This window comes from Dysidea avara, chromosome 6 (assembly GCF_963678975.1).
Source record: "Dysidea avara chromosome 6, odDysAvar1.4, whole genome shotgun sequence".
NCBI lineage: Eukaryota > Metazoa > Porifera > Demospongiae > Dictyoceratida > Dysideidae > Dysidea > Dysidea avara.
In genome coordinates this window covers 5,538,215-5,560,048 of record NC_089277.1, presented here as the reverse complement: position 1 = coordinate 5,560,048, position 21,834 = coordinate 5,538,215, and the positions used below count along the sequence as shown (strand labels likewise).

The 21,834-nt window shown below is 37.4% G+C and overlaps 2 protein-coding genes and 1 long non-coding RNA gene across 3 annotated transcripts in view; 1 reads left to right on the top strand and 2 right to left on the bottom strand.

Moving 5' to 3' along the window:
- LOC136257625 (uncharacterized) overlaps positions 1-4,552 on the bottom strand; it is a 194,532-nt gene extending 189,980 nt beyond the window's left edge. Inside the window, exon 1 of the mRNA XM_066050878.1 lies at positions 4,488-4,552. The gene's annotated coding sequence lies outside the window, so the exon portion shown is untranslated. The remainder of the gene's footprint in view (positions 1-4,487) is intronic.
- LOC136257622 (uncharacterized) overlaps positions 1-21,834 on the bottom strand; it is a gene marked incomplete in the record, with an annotated part of 245,226 nt that overhangs the window by 47,498 nt on the left and 175,894 nt on the right.
- On the top strand, positions 4,700-12,309 carry LOC136257632 (uncharacterized). The gene is made up of 3 exons (XR_010702086.1): positions 4,700-4,850; positions 11,612-11,715; positions 12,100-12,309. It is a non-coding gene; the product is annotated as an uncharacterized lncRNA (long non-coding RNA).

Genomic DNA, 21,834 nt, shown 5'->3' with positions numbered 1-21,834 from the left:
TACTGTATTGCAGGCCAATATGGTCAGACAGTTTGTCAAGTACAGAAGCCATCCATTGCACTTGTGTTGATTCTATACCACATAATTTTCCCTTTGACTTTATAAGGAAACTGGCACCAGGTTAAGAAATGCAGATAAAATCAAAGAGCTGTTAAAGGCTGATGGATACATATATTAGACAATCATTTATCACATTCCAGTTGTTCGTATACAGTTTTTAGGTGGACGGATAGGTATAAACAGTGGACTCAGGGACCAGAGATTTAAGGACCCAGGGACCCAAGGACCACATGTTTTGTGGAATTTTTCTTGAGAATTTACATACTTAACAATGTTTATACATTGGATACCTTTACAAGTCACAGTGGCTAGTCTCAAATAGCCTAGATCACTCTTTCTTTGTCCTGTCATCATGACGGTTCCTTGCACAATGCCTAGAAATTATAAGTTCCTTGTAAGCCACTCATTCTTCATGCCTTCAGTAACTGTAGCATTAATCAAGGGCTTGTTTCTATCAAGTCATTGTCTTCATCACATGACGTCTGTCTATCAAGCTGCGTGTAGTAATTGCTTCACTGAAATCATTTTCATGTGCACTGAACTTATTTAACTGGTGACATAATAGGCTAGCGTGTTTTTGTGCAGCACGAGTAGCCTACCGCAAGCTATTTTCAGAGGTGCTTGTTATTTCTAATCTAATACCATACCTGTTTCACTGCCCGTACAAAAGTCTCAATAGTAGCAGTGAAATTTATCCCGTACTTCACTGACAGCAGTGAAAAAGTTGTAATTGCAATTTCATTGGCTAGAATTTATGTTAACAATGTAGCGCCAATTAGTGTCGACGCGTGTTTAGTACATAGTGACAAATTGCGTACATAGCAAAGCTAATGCAGCATATGCAGCGAGTATGGTATTAACTGGTAATAGCATGGGTAGCAGTGAAATTTGGGATAAATACCACTCTTGTTGTATTGGAAATGGTAAATTTCACTCGGCTTCGCCTCATGAAATTTATCCCCATTTCCAATACAACACTCGTGATATTTATCCCAAATTTCACTGCTACCCATGCTATTACTAGTACAAATTAAACACAGTGTGAACAATTGTAACAAACAGAAAGTGGGTTGGCCAAGTGAGATTAGCCACTGTGACTAGCAGAGGTGTCTAGTAAAAGTACAGAATATATACCCTGTATAAACATTGCAAAGTATGTAAAAGTCCATGAAAAGTTAGGTCTCAAGAGGTCCTCTGGGACCCTGGGTCCTTGTGGGATCTCCAGTTCCCAGGTCCACTGTTTATACCTACCCCCAAATGACAGATGAAAAAAACTGAAGAAATTATATTGTATTGTATGCCTTGTGCTTGAATACATTCTTGCTAAATTAACAATGGGATTTTATATACTAGCTAAAGCACCATGGTATGGAAAATATGGCACGAGGGTGTAGCCGAGAGACAAATATAGCACGAGGCAAGGCCGAGTGCTATATTTGGCTCAAGACCATACCTGAGTCAGTACTCCATTATAAGTTTTCAAACTATTATTTGCCTGCTCACAGCCATAGTAAACAACTGCATAAAAGCATGCTTAAGCTTGTACCTTCATCTTCCAGTACTTACTTGATAGTACACTAACTTGTAAACTGACAAACATTTTACTAAGCCTGTACAATATGTAGAAAAAAAATAAAACAGAATCGACAGTAGACAGACAAGTGCAGGACCTAACCATAGATGGGTTGACGGTGATACGCCTAGAAGTGCTTTATTTTGGTCAAATTGAGTCGAGTGGGCCACTCATGGTTCCTGAATACAGTTAGTGTGCAGCATGCATAACATGCTCTTACTATAAGGGTTCTGAGGGCATGTCCCCTCCCCCCAGAAAATGGAAGCATATTAAATATCTAGTCTTGGATGTATTTTTGAGCAATAGTTAGCTACAATCTACTCATTAATAGCTGTAAGCATTCCTCATAGTATTCACTCAAACACCTGCTAGAGCAGTTTCACTTTGCAGAAAACAAATGTTAATGTTGTAGTAAAGTGTTAAGTAATCATTAAACATATATGGAAGACCTTCAAATTTGCGTGACCATGATTTCTCACATGATATATACATGTGTCGTGCACATAGAGTAGGTGTAGAGTAGTATAGTGGATAGGGAGTGAAAGAGCTATAGCTGTAGCTAGTGATAACATGCTTCACAGCATCCTTATATAAATGCAGATATGAACTGAGCTACAGGAGCCTATCAATAGGACCCTGTGTGTCTCTATGGGTCTTGATCAGTTTGTGGTTAGTTGGTTATGTACAATACATGGGAGCATGGCATGTTCTTACTAATTAGACTTTTTGGAATGAGAGAGCAAGTAGGCTGCTAGTACAGTATCTCAGTGCTTTAAGTGCAGACTAGTGTTCATACTGTACAGGATTATACTTAGCTGTCATACAGTATGATAGTACTGTACAGTAGGGACTACGAAGGTTTGGGCATGGTGTACGAAAAAACATCACCCATAATAAATCAACCTCACTTTTCCCTGATGATGAAGAGGCAGTATTGGTTAGGTAAAACTAAGCCCAAAACAAACCTTCAGATTGAGCCAAGTCACTTTCAAAAAATTGTTATGGAATTTAAAAAACAGAATTTTCTAGTGACTGACTGACTGACTCAGTTAGTGTTGCACCGATATGAGATTTTGCCAATATTCTGATAGCTGACATCGAATCATATTTTCAAGCCGATAAATGTAGCCAATCAGATATAGCACAACATGTCTACTTTTGTAGCAATTTTGACTAAAAATTTCATTGTGAAAGACCAATTTAGCTTGTTTATAGGGGTAGCCAGCGCCTATGCAAAAACCCAATATGGTGTACGAGAGTCCCAATATTAAAGTATTTCAAAAAAGATTCTGTGTTTAAAATGTATTTGTAAATACAATACAATTTAAATATTTATCAGATGTTTTTACCTCGAGTTTTTGCTAATACTTGTGCAGGAGACACCTTGAAGGGATCAGAGGAACTTCAGAAGAGACACAGGTGTACTTTGCACTGTCAATTTGAATCGTTGTACAGAGTAATTGAACTCATGAACAGACAGAAACAACTATTTTGTACGTGGTTCTGGATTTGGGATTTCTAAATATTTAATAGGTTTCTAATTGGATTTCTCAGATAGTGTACAAGAGTCCCAAGGTATGGGCTACCACTCAGTGGCAGTATTGTTGCAACAGCAGCTGACAGTACACTGAAGCAGTAATAACAACGTTGTAATAAAGGAAATTTAAATCCAATGCATTTGTAAACATCATTTGGTGCACATGAGCATGTATTTTTAAATACATAAATACGTATATCTTTATCTGTTGCTTTTTTCATCATGGTGCCGATCCAATACCGATATACAAGAAAACACAGCCGATAATATGGTTTTTCCGATAACCGATCCGATTATTGGTGCAACAGTAGACTCAGTAACTGACTGATGGTTTCTTGTTGTAATTTTCTATGCTACGTCAAATCACCGCATTACACTGGGGCCGACAGATTGGATTTGACACTATGGATTTTCCCTACTATGGGGCATTTGACATTCGGCTGTGTCAAATCCCCACTATAGCCCCATGTATGCCCAAGAGGATCGAGGGATAATCAATGCCCACGCAAAAAACCCAACATGGTGTGTGAGAGTCCCAATAGTTAAACATTTAAAAATGTTCAAAACTATTTTATAATACTGATTTCAATTTTACTATGATGCTCGAGTTTTGTGCAGGAAACACATAAGAGAGTAGCTAAGAGGAGATAGGAGGAACTTCAGAAGAGGCACAGGCGTACTTTGCACTGTTGATTTGATTTATTGTATAGAGCGGCTACCATAATTGAACTCATTAACAGAGAATAACCTATTTTGTATGTGGTTCGGAATTTGGGATTTCCAAATAATTATGTAGATTTCTCAGATAGTGTATGAGAGTGCCAAGACGTTAGCTACCCCTCGGGGGGGGGATACATTGATAGGTCTATTTTTAACTAATGTTTCTGTCAATTGAGCAATGATATGTCAAACGGAAGCACATATAATATGTTACACTAGGTACACGCCCTCCTGTGACAAGCTGTATATTATACACGCGTCTTATATGGTTTCTCGTGCTGTTAATCATTCTGTATAGTCTCGCGGAGACTACATTCTGTACACTAACGAAGAAAATGAGTACCCGGCAGTTTAGTTCTGAAAAAGTTGAAGGGCCATGTGGTACCCGTCCCTTCTTCAAGGCTCTTATTAAAACGACGAAAGCTGAACTCTCTCTATAGTTGACAAAACGCTGACATAGACTCCAATGATTAAAAACGTCTTAACATACAACATACGTATAGGGTACTATAATCAAGTCTGCAAGCCGTACTGGGCAAGCTACGAATTGAAGCTACACACTTTATACTAATCAGTACACGTCACATTAATGAATACCTCGATCCTGGGTGAAGGACAATGCTGGTTTCGGCTTATCTTGACCTTCGTCTGTTGTCAGACTTTTATCATAGATAATCTGTTCCCCGATTGCTAGTCTCGCGATCGTATGGCCTCGATCCTGCCGGCTCACAATTTAATTAGCGCAAACAAGCGCCGTGTACAGACATCCTACGGATCACGTGATTACTTTTAAACCGCAAAAATGGCGTTACACCGGAAACGCTGGTTGAGTCCGTAAACGCCTATAGGCGTTTTTTGCGTTCTTATTACTGTGCACTGTTTAAAGAATAAGAAGCGTCTGAAACTTCTGTCTGACATAGTGAAATGGTTGATTAAGGCAAGGATGAAGGCATATGACAGGTAAACTTTAAAGATATTAAATGTGTGCACTCACACACCAAATACATACACCACTGCAATTTCTACACCTTTGAACAGAACATGTTCACCCTTGACATCCTGGTGGCCAACATTGAAGCTTAGCAACTATTAGTGCAATGCCATGTAATGCAGAGCGTGCATTGATTTGGGTGTAACTAATCACTGGACTGGAACACTGGACTCAGTTTTTTTTTAATATTACCATTTTTTACTAGATTAGTAATGCACAATAATTCCCTTTAGGCTAGTACACTGTTGTTAGACCTGTTATACTGTAAATTATGTGAAGACAGTGCAAGTGCCACCACACCATGACAGGTGTGAAAATAATGCAATCATGTTGGGCTTTTTTATATCACTACTAAAGCAGTACAGCCTTTAAAATCACAATGAGTTAAGTTAAACAGCTAGATTTGATTTCAAAACAGCAAACTCGAGTAATTCATACTATTTGCACTGGTACATGAAAAACAGTTTGTAAGTACTTTAATACTGTTTACATTTGTAGATTAAAAACAGTTTGTAAGTATTCCTTGTGTGTAATTTCAAGTTGATCAAGCACTTCAGTGATGTCTAACAGTTGAGGATCAAAGTATGGGCACCGTAACCACACGCAATCTGGTTTACAGTGATAATAGACATTGCCATACTTCTGCTGTGGAGTGTCTGATCCTTGAGGGGTGAATTGCCTCCATTCTTGATGTTTAATGCACAAGTCAACTGGTGGCTCTCTGGTTTTGTTGTATTTGTTTTGGCAGCCAATACAGACTGAAATGTTACCTTTTATGAAACATAAGATGAATGGGGAATACGAAGGGCTAAAAGGGCTGGGACACCATGGGAAATAATGAGCAGATGGAGTAGCTGAGTATGCTGGTGGTTGGTTGATTGAAAGGTAGGATGGTGAAAAGGAAGGGGATGGTTGCTTCATTGAAAAGTGGGATGGTGTAAAAGAAGGGGGTGGGTGGTTCATTGAAAAATGGGATGGTGAAAAGGAAGGTGATGGTGAGGCTACAGATACCATCACTGGTGCATAACTCATGCTAGTGTCTCCTTGATTGTATCCAATTGCCATGGACATCCTTGTATCTGGTTTTTCCACTGTCTTTCGACAGCGTGTACCAATGTTTCCTTTTCGACCACGACCACTTGGCATTTGAGACGTAATGAGGCTAGAAATGTTTGGTGACCGTTTCTTTTTATGGAGAGATGACATGAACTGAGACAACTTATTATCAACTTCAGCAACAGCAATTGTGTGGGCACACAACCCAAGAGATTTCCAGTTGGGACACTGTGAATCACAATTAAAGGCTCCCCCCTTTGTTACTGTAATTAAATGTGGATTTTTTCCACTGTAGCTGAGAACCATCCTTGACTCGGGAGATTGACCAGGAGCACATGCCATAGCATTTGGATTGTTAATCAATTCGGTTGCTTTTCTCCAAATTCCTTCAATACAAGTTAAAGGTAAATTTACCTGTTTTGAAGCTATGTTCACGTCCATGGACAACTCTTTCTTGTCTTCAATCCAATCACCTTGCTGCAGAGAATCATTGATAGGTTGGATTTTTACATCTGTCATTACTAAAAAATGTACCTTCGACAAATGCTTAGCACGCTGCTGTGCATTCATAGTAAACCATTTATCTTGAGACACTTGTAAGAAACGATACTCGGACCTCAGGCAATATTTTCCTCGATCAATTACTGCTCGTTCAACTTCTTTCTGTTGCTCTCCCACAACCTCTTTCATCTTTTCAACAAACACAGGCAACTCACTCTTTCTAAAATCCAGTTTGCGTTTCAAAACAGCATTCATACTTTCACTAGGATTAGTTGTAAAGATCTCTGGTGGATTTCCAAGCCCACATTCTTCCCTAACACGCAGCATCGTATCACGAATTACCTCTACCTTATTTGCTTTAAACCAATCAATGAACTCAGCCATATCTGCTGAGCTCGAGTTAGCAAGAGTATTCCACTTTTCTATAAGTGACTCCAACTTGGCTTGAAAATCTTCAACATCAGTGGAATCAACTAGTCCTTCCTGGAATACAGTTCCCATTCTATAACCAAACACATTATTTAGCACCTTGAGTGCAACATCAGATTGAATATTGCAGTTACTAAGCTTCTCTTTTATATTCTTACGCACATGAATAAAGCAGGTTAAATGTTGGGAAAAGCCAAATTCATGGCTGAAAGCATTGATGAGTGGCTGCTCGCCATCTGTACCAAACACCCTGATTGCTTGCAACTGTGGACACAGTCCTATCAAAGAAGAGGCAAAAAATAGATAGCTTGCAAAAGACTTTTTATAATGAATCAAAATTGGGCCCAAAAATATTGGAGTAGAGTTCCCTCTCCTAGTTTCTAACAAAAGATGACGGTAAGTAATTGGAGTGACATCGAACTCTCCAAGTGAAAATGTAGGGTCAATCGTAACAATACCAAAGTTCACCGAGGATGTGGCAAACCTGACTAAATCTTGAAGTTGTTGATCATCAGCTAATATGATTGCTGGTTCGGGAGCAGTTTTAATATCTCGTACAAATTTGTGTGCTGGATCTTGTGTGTGAGCTTTTTGCATCACAGAAAAAATCTCATCAGCTTTGCTTCTTGTAGTACCACCATCAGTTTTTCTTTTGTGGTTATACATTTGTTTTTCATTACGAGGGAGCTCTCCAGGAGCTGTTGCATTCACTACACCACCAATCTCTGAATCAATTAATTGGAAAGCCTCTTTTGATCTCTTTGTCATTCCTTCTTCTTTAATTCGCTTTATAGTGCTAGGCCAAGTGGGGAAAAAAGGTTTATACTCTTTGGCATTTCCATGTCCCTGTATAATAGGAGTGTATCCATGCGGAATTCGATATGTAATGAGACAAAGATGGTGAGGATTATTTGATGAATCTGCAAAATACAAGACATATTACATGTTAGTTAACTGAGTAATTCGTTAAACGTGTATATTATACATAGTTAAATTGTAACCAGATCTACAGAAACCCAAAAACTTAATAATAGTGCATTTTGAATTCTTCATTAATAGTCTACGTAGCCAAGTGTATGCTCTGGGGGAAGTTTCAACCTTGTACGCCAAAAACTGAGTTACAGCCCTACAAAGTAACAACAGCAAGTGTAGGGAAAAATAAAACACAGGTGCTTACCGAGAAGGTTGCAAACGATAAATATTTTTTTTGCTTCTCTTGACTGCAGACTACGACAAAATTAAACCACTGCTTTGATGTGATGAAGTCTACTGCACTGAAACCAAACTCCTCTTGGGTAGGCAAAAAGATGATATCCAGATTTTCACCATAAGACATTTAAAATATTTGAAGATTTTTTGATAACACACAATATAAACAAATATTTTTATTTTACCCATTATAACAAAGAGTCCATATGCAACCAGTGGTTTTTTTAAATAAAATTTTGTTGACTTGTACTCTTATGTTGGGTTTCTGCAGATCTGGCCACAATTGTATATTCAACTGACAGACATTTTCATGTCAGTTGACTTAGCATAATTGAGTCAGATCATGTCACAGTTGATATCCGTAAATTTGATATGAATACAATTGTGGAAATCTAAATAAGCCTGCTATACAACTAAATTCCACCTCATATCAAAGAAATTTCAGAGGATAAAATCTGTAACAGTTGAGATTACTACCTTGACATAAACATGCGTTACTACTTGCATAGCTGCTCATAAACATGTTTTTCTACATAATTGTGTATGCATATATCTGCTGCATTTCTACACGTTACCTATCTGATACCAGTACTGTAACACAGAAACAAGGTCAATATACTGTAACTGATAACCAATCTGATTATTGGTGCACCTCTAATAGTGATATCTTTCTCAAATTTGATATTTCGATACAATATACCACTCGATCTATAATTGTTAGCACCAACAGCCTATACACTCACTAGTGCTGGGCGGTATTGAAAAGCAGCAGACTGTATACCTTCCATAAAAACTATCACCATATTACTAAATGTCACAGTAATAATGTAAAAGCCATTGGTATTAAAGTAACTGCCATTTACCTCAACAAAAGCACCAAATACCCATGGTAGCTCAGCAAGCCACAGGTACAAATTACCACAAACTTATTTACATTGTTTGGTTAGTTGGCTACATCACCACCTGCCTAAAAAACATTGTCACATGTCTGGTTACCCTCTAAATATGGTATAAAACAAACCCACAGGGAGGCCATGATGCTCAGAGTGTATAGCAGTATTATAAAAAAAAACAGGCAGTATTAAAAACCAGGCAGTACACAGATTACTAACAGTACTGGTGTATCATATCCAGCTCTAATACTCAGGTATTATAAATGTTTTTTAGTGATGCACAATATCACCATTAATTTTGGTGGTATCAGACTTGTATTGGTAAAGCTATAAATTCCCAATACCAACCAACTATTATTGGACTATTATTTGTGAGTGATGCCAGTGCAGCAAAGCATCGGTATTGGCCAATTTTATATTGGTATTGGATCAGTAGTGAAAAAGCAATATCAGAACATTATATATACTAACAACAGAAATTGAATAAAATTGTGGAAGATGTATCTATCTGTAAATACTACTCTTTCATCAATTTTGTGCCTTAACGTACAAGGTGACGACCATACCTGACACAAAACAAATCATACGTTTAAATTCTTGGTTGGAAGGATGTGTGCAATGGAGACGTCGTAAATGAATGATGCTATCTTCTTCACAACAATCATCACTGCATTTCTCTACTTCAACTATATCATCATGTACTGTAACTTTATATGCTGTTGGGTGAGAGCCTGAGTACTTCCAGATTCCAAATTCATCCTTCTTAACATCATCTACACACTTCAGCTGACGAATGTCTATCACAAATGTTGCACTAGAAGTAATCCCGGTAGGTTTGGCTGCACATATTTTCTCATTAGGTATTTTAGGATCAAGTAATATCTGTAAGATTCTTTCTGAAGTATACTTTGAAGGTGGGTACTCATAAATAGGCTGACTGCATTGAGATTGTTGTTCACTGTAATGAATACTGATCACCTTTACAATTATTTTATAATGCAAACCTGAACTTCAGCTTTTTCCTGACTGACTCCTTATCTATTCTGTTGTCTTCATCTATGATAAAATCTTAACATGACACCATAGCATGTATTACAGCAACCATACCACTACTATTTTCAGCATATTCTTGCTTCATGTCTTCATCCAGCACAGTAATTATCTCTCTGTAACAAACAACCATGTTACCTACAATATTTTCTAGTAAGAAAGGGTTGTTTACCATCGACTACTAGACAGTATCCAATACCTGGCAATGCTGAGTAGCCTGTGGTGGTGTGGCCTCTATTACACAACCCAGACAATAGGGCACCCCACAAATATTTTAGTGCATGCCCCCATAGATCACTTAGGATTACTCCGCATTTTATTAGTTTGTGAAGACGGCTGGTTGTTCCATATTGTGCTCTACTCCACTCCTATGGTTGGTTTTTGAAACTCATTACAATTGGTAAGCCCTGTAGCAATGAACCAGTACTCACACTTAGACGGCTTCTCGTGCGGAAACTACCATTCTAGGCCAGAACCAGCAGAATTGAACTTGGCATTAACCATCCAGCAGCGTCCCAAGATATTTCGTTAACCATGCATCTACAAAGCCTCGAGCTGTCAGTGACTCGTACCATAACTAGGTAGCTATAGCCTCGTGCAGCCAGACCTTTCTTTTCAGTGGGCTTGGTTAGGGAAAACAGCTGCGCGAGATTACTGAATGGCTTACCTGTACTTCTTCGCTTTCACTATACGTAAAGGAGATTCTGCTTTCTGTACCAAGTCTTCTGTAAACCAAGTGGCTGGAAAATCCTCTTCAGAGTCGAAGGGCTCGCCGTTGCTTGTATCATCGTTGTCAGTCAGCACAATGGCAGTCTCCTTCGTACGGCCGCACTGGAAAAAAATGAACGGAATGGTAAGTAACGCATTGCTACTATTAAAAATTACCTGTGACATATTCAGGAGTGATAGTGATACAGTGTACAAGACGAGCTACACATCAGAGCGGAACAGGTGGCATTATTAGACTGCGCATGCGCATTGCTAATTATATTACTCGAGTCCAGTAGTCCAGTCCAGTGTTCCAGTCCAGTGATTACTTACACCCCATTGATTTTGGGGTTATGCAGTTGGTAATGTAATTTTGTACAGGCAAAAACTTTAACAGGAATAACAAACAACTGTACTCACAAAATAAATTAATCGGGCCATTCAACATGCAATTAATTCTAGTACCAGCATTGGTTTCAGGGTACTGGGGGGCTTACATGTGTAGTAGGTTGGGTTCATTTGAGAAGTCGTGTGATTTTGTATGACCACTTAATGATAAGGTGATGTTTAATTGCAATCAGCTAGTCTAACAGTTCATTACTGATCCAAATGTCAGTTGATCAGTTCACCCACAACAAGCCAATTGTCACTTTAGGGAATTAGCAAATGGCCAAGTTAATTTGAATATGTACTCAACACCTGTATACACTGTAGCTACTTGAATGGAATGTACGTGTGTGTGTGTGTGTGTGTCGGTGTCGGTGTTACATGTTGTAATTTGTATGCCTCCAATGGTTGTTATTCTTGTGCGTAAGGTTGAAGTTGAATGGTTAGCTAGTTAGTTGGATAACTAGCTCAATGTTATTGTTCCTCTTTTTCTCTAGCTATGCGTGTCAATGCTGGCGTCAACCACTGGGGTGGGATTACTACAGCTCACTTGTCATCCGTGGAGTGGTGTTGGATTTTTCATGGAATATTTGAGGATCAGGTGAGCTCATGTGTAATTACAGATTTTTTGTTTTTGTTATTATCATTCCGTGGTGATGAGGGGTTACTGCTATCAGTGCTGTTGGTAGAGTAGGTGTCTGGTCTCCTTGTCCTTTTCTATCCAGTTGAGACCTTGTGGGTAGACACATTTTAGTCTGTTTATACATAAATTCTAATGTTAGATCTATTCGTTGCTGGGGTCTATCTCACATATTATTTGTACTCTCATGTTGTTTGCATTCTCCTTTTCTGGTATTTGAGTTGTCAGTACAAAATGGGTCAGATTGTTCAGTGATTTGTTGTCCCAATTTTGTTAGTTGTGTGTTTGTATTGAGGATGTATATCCATATCAATTTGATGTGTGTTTGTATTTAATTTCTTGTAGTGCTCATTGATGAGCCAGAGGAGTGGTGTTTACACACATGTTGGAGGTCGTCAGAGAGTGACTTGTCCATACTGTGGATAATTTTCATACAGTTGTTTTTGTATCCGTGCATTAGTTTTGTAATGCATGGCAAGACACTTGAAATTTATCAAATGTATATCTTCTATAGTTTCTATTATTTTGGTAGTCTATATTTCAATATTTATTGGAGCTGAATTGTGTTGTAGTGTAATATGGGTGGCATTGACCAGAGATACAGTTGGCTGGTTGCTGGGAGTAGGGGCTCCTGTTTGGGGAATTTACCAACTTGGCAACCGTCATTCAGTGTGATTGGCTTGTGGAGCAGATCATCATTGGACATGTTGCCTAATACCGTTTCTAATATCTCGGCCGTCTGGGGTACCTTGTCAAAGTGTGTGTGAGTGTGTGTTGGGGGGAGGACCCTACGGGCTGGTTGTTGTGATGTAGGGTTATCCCGATGCTGGATGTAGTTTGTGCTGACATGCTCTATTCTTGCAGGCTTGGTCAGTCGTTGGCAATGAAAATTTGCTAAGGATAAATGGCATTTTCTGGTTGATACAAAAAGCATACTATACTATTTCTAAGGAGATTGATGTTGGCATGCCCAGCATTTATTTGTTGATCCTCTAATCCAATCATTCACTGTCGCTTTAGCACAGGAAACAACCACTGTAGTTTGACTGTTCTACATAATTGGACACCATTTCATCATGTTTGTAACTTCTGATCTTTCGCAGTATGTCATTATTGAGCAATCAAATATTTAATAGAAATATCTGTAAATAGTTGCTAAGCCTCAGTGTTGGCCACCAGGATGTCAAGGCTAAACATGCTCTGTTCAAAGGTGTAGAAATTCAGTGGTGTATGTATTTGGTGTGTGCATAAAACAATAGAAAGTAAAGCAACTGGCCGAATAAAACGGAAATAATAACTTGGACCAACTCAGTAAACATTGAAAAAGCAACAAAATTACTTGCAGAAATAAAGTAGCTATGGCTAGTTTCCCAACACGTCAAGTCAAGTCTTTATAAAGATATTCTGCAAGAGTTCCTCAGTATAGGTGGTGACTTAGCTACTTCACCAATATATCTAGCAGACTATATAAACTTTAGGCATACTAGCTATGCAGTTTATAGATACTATTATTAACCAAAGTTGAGGTTATTGCATGTAGGGCTGGGCGGTTTCTCGGTATTATAGTAATACCGCGGTATTGCAATGAAACGATATCTGTATCGCGTAGATTTCGGTGAAACGATAATATCACGATATCGATATTATTACGATTTTTAGTGTTTGTGACAGCTTATTAAGCCCTTAAGGTTGTTATAATGCACCTCAAATAATCACGTGATACTACTGCAAACAAGGACCTAGTACTAGCTAGTCAATTTTTTTTTACAAAGATCGAGATACTCTAATAGAACAGTCAGCTAGGATCGAGATACCCTAATAAAGCAGTCAGCTACTCTAATATAGCAGTCATCTTTAATAACCGCGATAAATAGTAATATCGTGATATATTTCTGCACGATATATCGTGAAGCGAAACTCCAATACCGCCCAGCCCTAATTGCATGCATAGGTGCGTGGGTGGGGAGCAGCAATTGGAGTTCATGCATGTGCAGTTGTCTTTGTAAACATGTTGCCACTGTGTGTATTGTGCTTCCCTTCCTGTTCCAACTCTTGTGAGCCTCTGTGAAGGGCTGGGTGTAGTGAAAGAGCCGACCTTCCACATACTCTCCCCCCGGCAGGATATCATTCTAACAAAAAGGGTAGCTACATAAGCTTGAATTGGGGATTTACACCAGAGCAGCTGAGAAGGTGGAGCTCTCTCTGCTTCAGTCACACCGGGCTCAGTCCAAACCTACTGGAATTGCAAGGTAATTTTGGAGGCCTAGGGTGAGCTAATGTGGGACTAGGTTGGGGTTTAAAAATAATGTCTAGGGTGTCATGGAGCAGGACTAGAGTCAAGTGGGTAAGTGCCGATATTGTAGGCAATTATTTACCTATTACTCATACTTACTAAAAGATCACAATGTTATACCTATCAGAGATACACATCAGGAACTATGTCTAAAGTTGAAATGAATTGCTGCTTAGTTGCTAATGATATTGACCCATTTTTAAAAAATGGGGCCAGATGGGTTACCACCTAAATTGCTCAAGGGATTATCAAATGAACTGGATAAATTATATTGTTTGAGGCTCCCAGTGTATGCAACGAACTTTTTTGGGGTCCTTGTTATTTCTTGTTTATATCACTACCTGATACTGTTTCTTCATGTAGTAGCTTGTTTGTAGATGACTGCTTACCATATACTGTATAGACAAATAAAAATAATGAAAATGATCCAAACAATGAGCCAACAAGTGGTTGATTACTTTCATTATAAATGGTGACAAGTGTGAAGTATATACACTCCAGAGGCATTGCAGAAATTGTACTATTCCATGCATGTTTGCATGGAGTTAATAAGGTCCGGTCCCCTTTTTAAAGAAAGCTAAAGAGCTGTTTGCTTTTTAGTTAATGTGCTGAGTCAGTATGTTTGTTCAAGTTAAGCATAGAGTCAATGACAAATAATCCCCTAAGACCAGTCTTAAATCTATTATGTTCATCAGACATAATAATGATGACACACTTGAACACTTGGGTGGGCTACTTCCCAGGTCCAAGCAGCTGGGTAGATTGCATTTGGATCCTGGAGTAGTTTCTTGCTCAGCATATGTAGCTACCTATTGATAACACACCTAATCAGTTAACACCAACTAGGTCATCAAGTATAACAATAACTGCATGGGAATAACCATGCATGCATTGAATCCCACCAAGCCAATGCTCTACCACTACTACTGCTCTCTCTCTCTAACTCACTCACACATGAGCACACACACACACACACGCACACTACAAAGCCTTCAGTAGTTATTCAATATAATATGGCTTCCAGAAGCTGCACATTTAATTTAGTGCACAAAACCCAGTCCTTCAATACATCTACATACAGCAAACAGTTTACAACCAACTGTATAGCTAGTGTCACTCAATAAATTACCATAACAATTGCAATACACACACATTCTGGTCACCCCAATAAAATAAAATACATGTATATATGTTTGGAAATTAATGGCAAACTCATAAAATAAAACTCAAAATGTCAATTAAACATAATATGTGACCGGATTTGCGAAAAGGTACTTTTCCACACATTTGACATACCAGCAAACAAAATAATGTAACACTTGACTCCTTATACCAATTAACTTGCTCTTAGTATCAAAATGTAGCCAGATACTGTGGCTACATTCATTGAAAATTTCAAGCAATTATATGCTATGATCAAAAAGTTATGAAGCTTTGCAGTCCAAAAAATGGGTCAAATTTTGTGTGTGAAAAAGGTACCTTTTCGCAAATCCGGTCACATATAACAAACAACATTTTGACAATGATGAACATTATTGTAACTCTTCGTACTTCATCTGCATGTCAGTATCTTCATCACCATATTTCTTGTCTTCAACAGACCAGCCGACAAGTAATTATGATTATTACCAGTGTGCGGTGGTCTGTCCAAGTCTTGACTTTGGCTTATGCGGGGTCCCTGAAATACAATAAGATCACATGATCTTATCAATCACATGTTGTTGGATATTGTTCCAAGTTTCCAGAGCACATACCATATGAGTAAAACTATTGCTCCATGGTAACACTGATGAATTAATTCTCTAAATAAGCACTCAACACATGATTTGTTTTATTACTTTGTGAAAGTTCTTTGTGGGAGAGCAGGAGGCTAAAGCCTATAAGAACAATGACCCCCAACAAATATACATACAACATACACAGCACAAAATACACACACACACACACACACACACACACACACACACACACACACACACACACACACACACACACACACACACACACACACACACACACAAAAAACAACTTCTCAATGATTTAAAACATGTGCATATACACACCCACAATATATCCCAGGAGGTGGTTGGAGTCTGTATCCAGTATCAAGTTTCTCATTTGACTCTTAATGTGAATAAAGATTATACAGGATGGAAAGTAAAAGGGGTGACCTGCATAAGTTTCGCTCTGCAGCATATATATAACACTTATCGTAATTACCACAGGTACAGCAGAAAGCTATATATTCCATAGCTGATATACATACAAGAGATGGGTAAATCAGAATGTACACATGGAAGGTTGTGCTAACCAAAATAATGCATTGATCACAATCACTTATAACAACAGATCCTAGATGGGTAGCATTCTAAAGGGAATTTCTTACTGAGTAAATTTTGGTAGCATCCTATCAGTAAACATTTATAGTTAATCACTTTAGTGGCCAAAGTGGTTAGCAGTGTACATGGCAACAATGTAATTGTAGTAATACATCTGCTACCACTTAATTAATAATATTATTTTTATTAATGTATACATATAATTATATGTATAGTTACAATGAAAGCAAGTCGCATTGCTGTTACATATATCATTCCACCATCACAGAGTTTTAGTGTCAAGATTCTGATTCAGTTCTCTCACAATTCCCAGTAGAATGTCTTGATGCTGATCACATGATACAGTCCATGTTTGTGGTGCAAGACTCAATTGTATTATACATTTAATACATATCTTTGTTGTGTGATCACATCACCAAAGAGTTAAATAATTTTTCACTTCAGTAGCTGCTAATTGAGCTATACAGTACACATGTATGGTATCAGACAAGCATGTGGTTAACATGATGATGTGTGACATACTAGTAAGCTATATTATTATTATAATGTTCTTGAGGTTACATTCACTTTCAAGTATTGCTGTAGACTCGTTCATTTGATGTGGGGACAAAAGTGCACAACTGAACAAGCAAGTACAACATTGTACCTTTAACATACCTTACAAATATTCATGGCAGACTTGATACAGCAGTAGAAAGATTCACCTGAAGAGTTGTCAGACCAAGAGCTCACAAGCTTCTCTTATAGCCACACGTGGTCCTTTTTACTGGGTATTTTTATGTGAGAATAATGATCTGCTTTAAATTTCAGCTTTGATTTCTAATTGGTTTATGTATGTATGGTATTACATTCACATGATTTCAAGAAGCCATATACTAGTGAATTATGTACAAAGCGTAAAAATTTAAATCCACTGTTATTATTGCAGTAATCACACGAAGTGGGATGCCTGGTGGCTAAAAATATATCTGTATAAGTATACAAATTTTTGCTATCAATTGGAACATCAGTTCAAATAATTATACTGCATATTATTCTGTTGCTGAATAGGTTGCTGTAAAAAAAATATACTGCAGTGACCTTTTATACAGAACTATATCAGTATATGTGACTTTCATTTGTAGGTATACTCAGGATAACAAATGCACTTAGCCTATTATTCTAACATTTACAACACAATTTATTTTAACTTAAGGGTGCTCTGTACAGTTCGTACAAGACTTCCCAAGACATAATCTGTTTTGCACTAAAAGAAATATTAAGGTCACTTAATTCGTCTGTGACATGTTGACACATTTTAGAACCCATAAATTAGGTATCCCATAGCAACAAGCGCACGCATCCTGCTATTCTACACCCTCTCACTTAAATTAGAACTACTCCATCATTTTTAATCCAATGGACACGAAATTTTCACACAAGCTACTTTAGTAATTTTTGCCAAAGAAGAGCATTTGCCATTTTTAAAAATAGCAAGTTCAGATGATGAATAACATGGAAGTAAAGAAAAGGATTTCTGGGAGTGTCATCTCAAAAGATAAATATGTGATGAATGAGAAGCTAAAAGACAAAAATAAAAACGCACAATGGTTTGTGCTGTTTAGCATAGTGTATCATAAAAGTATCAAGGCTCTTGTGTGTAAACTGTAGGACTAGTTCTAGTATAAAGGGAACTTGAAAACTGTAACTCATGTTCTAAAGCAAATTTAGCAGTTGGGTTTGGACTAAACTGTGTACTAGTGTTAGCTTATATCCAGTAAAAAAAAGTACAGAGCATTTGTTAGGAACAAATTAAATGTCATGGGAAGCCATATAAGCGGCAGTGTTTGGAGTAACGCGTTACGTAATATTATTACTTTTGTGGTAACAAAGTAATATAACGAAATACGCTATAAAAACAGGTAATATAACGTAAGCTACTTTACTTACAAATGCAACGCGTTACCTAAGTAATATAGTTACTGTAACGAGTCTAATATTACATAATATTATTACTACAAGTAACGAAGTTACTAATCTCGTTAGTTATCCCTGAGTAACGCCTAGCCACAACAAAGTAACGAGGCCTACTGAATGAAGCTTATTCACCAGCTTCTTACTTATAACCAAAATTTGCATATTGTCCAACAACGCAATCATGTCACGTGATAAGGTGGTAGTTTCACACGTGACAGCTTAAGGCTGTGGACACAAAATAATATAATATGTAATATTATTACAGTTACTTTATTTTATGGGTAATATGTAACTGTAACTAAATAGTTCAGTTGCAAGTAATATGTAATATGTAACTAGTTACTTTTACAAAGTAACTTGCCCAACACTGATAAGCGGACTGTACAGAGCACCCTTAACATACTGCAATGTCATGCAAAATATTAATGCCACCCACTCACGATTGAGAAACTTCAATAAAAGGAAATATTGTTACATTTTGTTGTAACTACAGACTTTCAATTGGTTCTGTTACACAGCACTTTGTTGTCAAGCTAAATAATTGACATTAGCATTGATCAGGTGGTGAATGTATGCACGGGTGAAGGGGTGGATGAAAGTCTTAATTCAATTTCACATGTCCAAAGTTGGTCACAGGCTGGCTGTGCATGCATGCCTGCTCCTGCAGATATTGTTTACTGAAAAACATACACGAGTGTGTGTTTGTATGGCTGTCTGCTTTTGCGCTTGTGAGCAATATGTTTTAAGCGTTAAAAGCAGCCAGTAGAAGGCTAAGTAGAGCCTGTAGTTAGTTTCCACATATCATTAAGCTTTGTTATGAAGTGGCACTCATTCCCATTTTAAATACAGGAGTAACAAGTTTCTGAAGGAGCTCTGAGTGCCTTCCTCAGCCCACTCTAGACACATTAATGACCAAAATAACATAGAGAACTTCCAAATAAACTAGGAATTGAGTTTAACAGGATATGTTCCAGGGGCCGGTTCTGGAAAATTTGCTGACTGGTTTCCAACTCAATGGCAGAAAAGCCCCATCAGGGGTGGGGGAAGTCTATTCTGAGACATTTTAAATTTAGCTACATATTAATAATATTAGGGCTGCACCGATTCTAGTATCGGTATCGGTATCGGGCCGATACTGCTGTTTTCATGGAGTATCGGAAGTCGGCCATTATATTGTTGCAGATACCGATTCTTATCACGTGCGAGAATAAAATAACGTTCGTTTGTACTTGCTTATTTTACTAGCACAGTGGATGCCTAAAGCATCAAGTATAACACTAATAGCTAACTACCAGTAAAATCACTGATCTATGTTGAAACCTACGTGTGAAAACGCTTTACTGAGAGAAAGATCGATATACTCTAATAGAACAGTCAATAACTCTAATAGAGCAATCAGGTAGAAGTAGCTGTTTCAGTATTAGAATATTAATATTGTGTTTTTGTAAACCATTAATTATGATATTATCTACACTTCTCCAGAAGAATACTGGAATATCCACTGGTACGCATTTCAGTGACTTCTTTCTTCGTGAATCTTGATTGGCTACTTCATTATAAACATGAACCATACTGAAAATGTATACAAGAATACCATGAAATGCACTATATAATAAATGTGTGCACTACGAAGTAGCTACTTTAAGGGTACTTGGTATCGGTACTTGTACTAGTGCAGATACTTCCCAGCTGAGTGCTTGGTATTTGAAGTATCGGTAAAAAGTGGAATCGGTGCAGCCCTAAATAATATCACCCAAATAAGTTGTTTTACAGTTTAAATCTTATACCACTTCAATTCTATACAGAAAGATTTGATGCATTACCGAAAAAAAAGAGTTACAGTAGTCACAACAGCTTAATCAATAATTATTTTAGAGGTGCATATTACATTTAAGGCTCGAGAGAAGTAATTTTGTGCACAAAAGAAGTCACGTAGTTTGATCACTATAAAGTTACTATCTTTTAGCACATGTAATTTAGCACATGTAATACACCTTGTTTAGACTTAAAATTTTAATTATTTTCAAAGCTGACTGGTTTCCGGAAACTGGTAAAATGCCCTTAGAGCCATGCCTTATGTGTTCCATCCTTATACACTAATGAATATGAAATGCAGCATTGGGGCATTAATATTGTGTAAAGAATTTTCATACAAACTAATAAACAGTCAAGCTTAGAAGATATGTACGTATGTAGCTACTTAAGTGTATTAGCTAATAATAATTGTATTGGTTGAATTTTTAACAGTGTGTAGCAAAATAATTAATATTTACACATAATACACAAAAATAATTGATAATGTATAGTACATAAATTGGGATGGCCATGGGCAATTTGTTATCACATAGATCCTTTATACTCTGAGTGTAAAGGATCTATTGTTATCACGACAATCATGATTGTTTTGTTGGCGATAATTGACATCATCTAATTAGTGATAATCACAATCGGCAATTATTGCACAGTAATTAAGGAATTTTTAAAGAGTAGCCATGATTTTTTTTCTCCATTTACTAGTTGAATATTTTTGTTATAGTGGTTAAGTGGATCACAATCATGATAATAGCTCATATTAATCGAATTAATTACCCATCCTTAATAAAAACGAAAGCAAAATTACACATTATATATGTATATATTATATGCATGAATCCATGGTTATGGTCCTATTGAGCGGGAAAAAATATTAGCTTACTGAGCACCTAGTCTTTAGAATTTTCTCATCCACAAAATTTGATGCTTCTTAAAATAGCAATGCAAGTGCATGGGTGGATGTTTGCTAACTTTACTTGTTTCATATATTAAAACATGTACACCAAAAAAATTGGAATTTTCAACTAGAGTCGGGACACAGCACATCGATAAAAAGTACTGAAATAAGCCAGAGTAGTGCACGATATTAAATCACAGTAAAACAATAAGAAGTGTTATATCCCTACTGTGCAAAATTATTATGACTGGTGAACCTACGCATAGTGCATAAAAGAAAGAAATGGTGTTGCATGCCCCAGCTATCAAATATCGTCTGAAAAGTGAAGTATCCATTACACTTCGGTTCAACCTGTTTCACAGCACTACAAATCTCGAAAAGCACCTCTGCAATCAAAGTAACTACTATGAAAAATATGGATGACTTCCGGCAAAGGGAAGGCTAGTGCCAAATCGACACCTTTTGCTGTAAGCAAAGATGAATGAGACACAAAAGGATACTGGCAAGTCCATGAAGAATGCATTGTACATACTGTGGTATGTGTCCGACTGAAGCAACATTGAACAGTGAAAAAATCAAGTTAAGCCCGTAGCCTTAGCCATTGTTGAGTTATGCTTGTCTGAAGGCATCAGTTACTCAGTCAGTAGATATTTTTTTAAATTTCATAGCAAATTGCTGAAAGCATATGCATTTCAGGTTGATCTGAATGCGTACTTGTTTGGGCATAGTTTTACCTAACCAATATTGCCTCATTGTTGTCAGGGAAAAGTGAGGCTGATGCT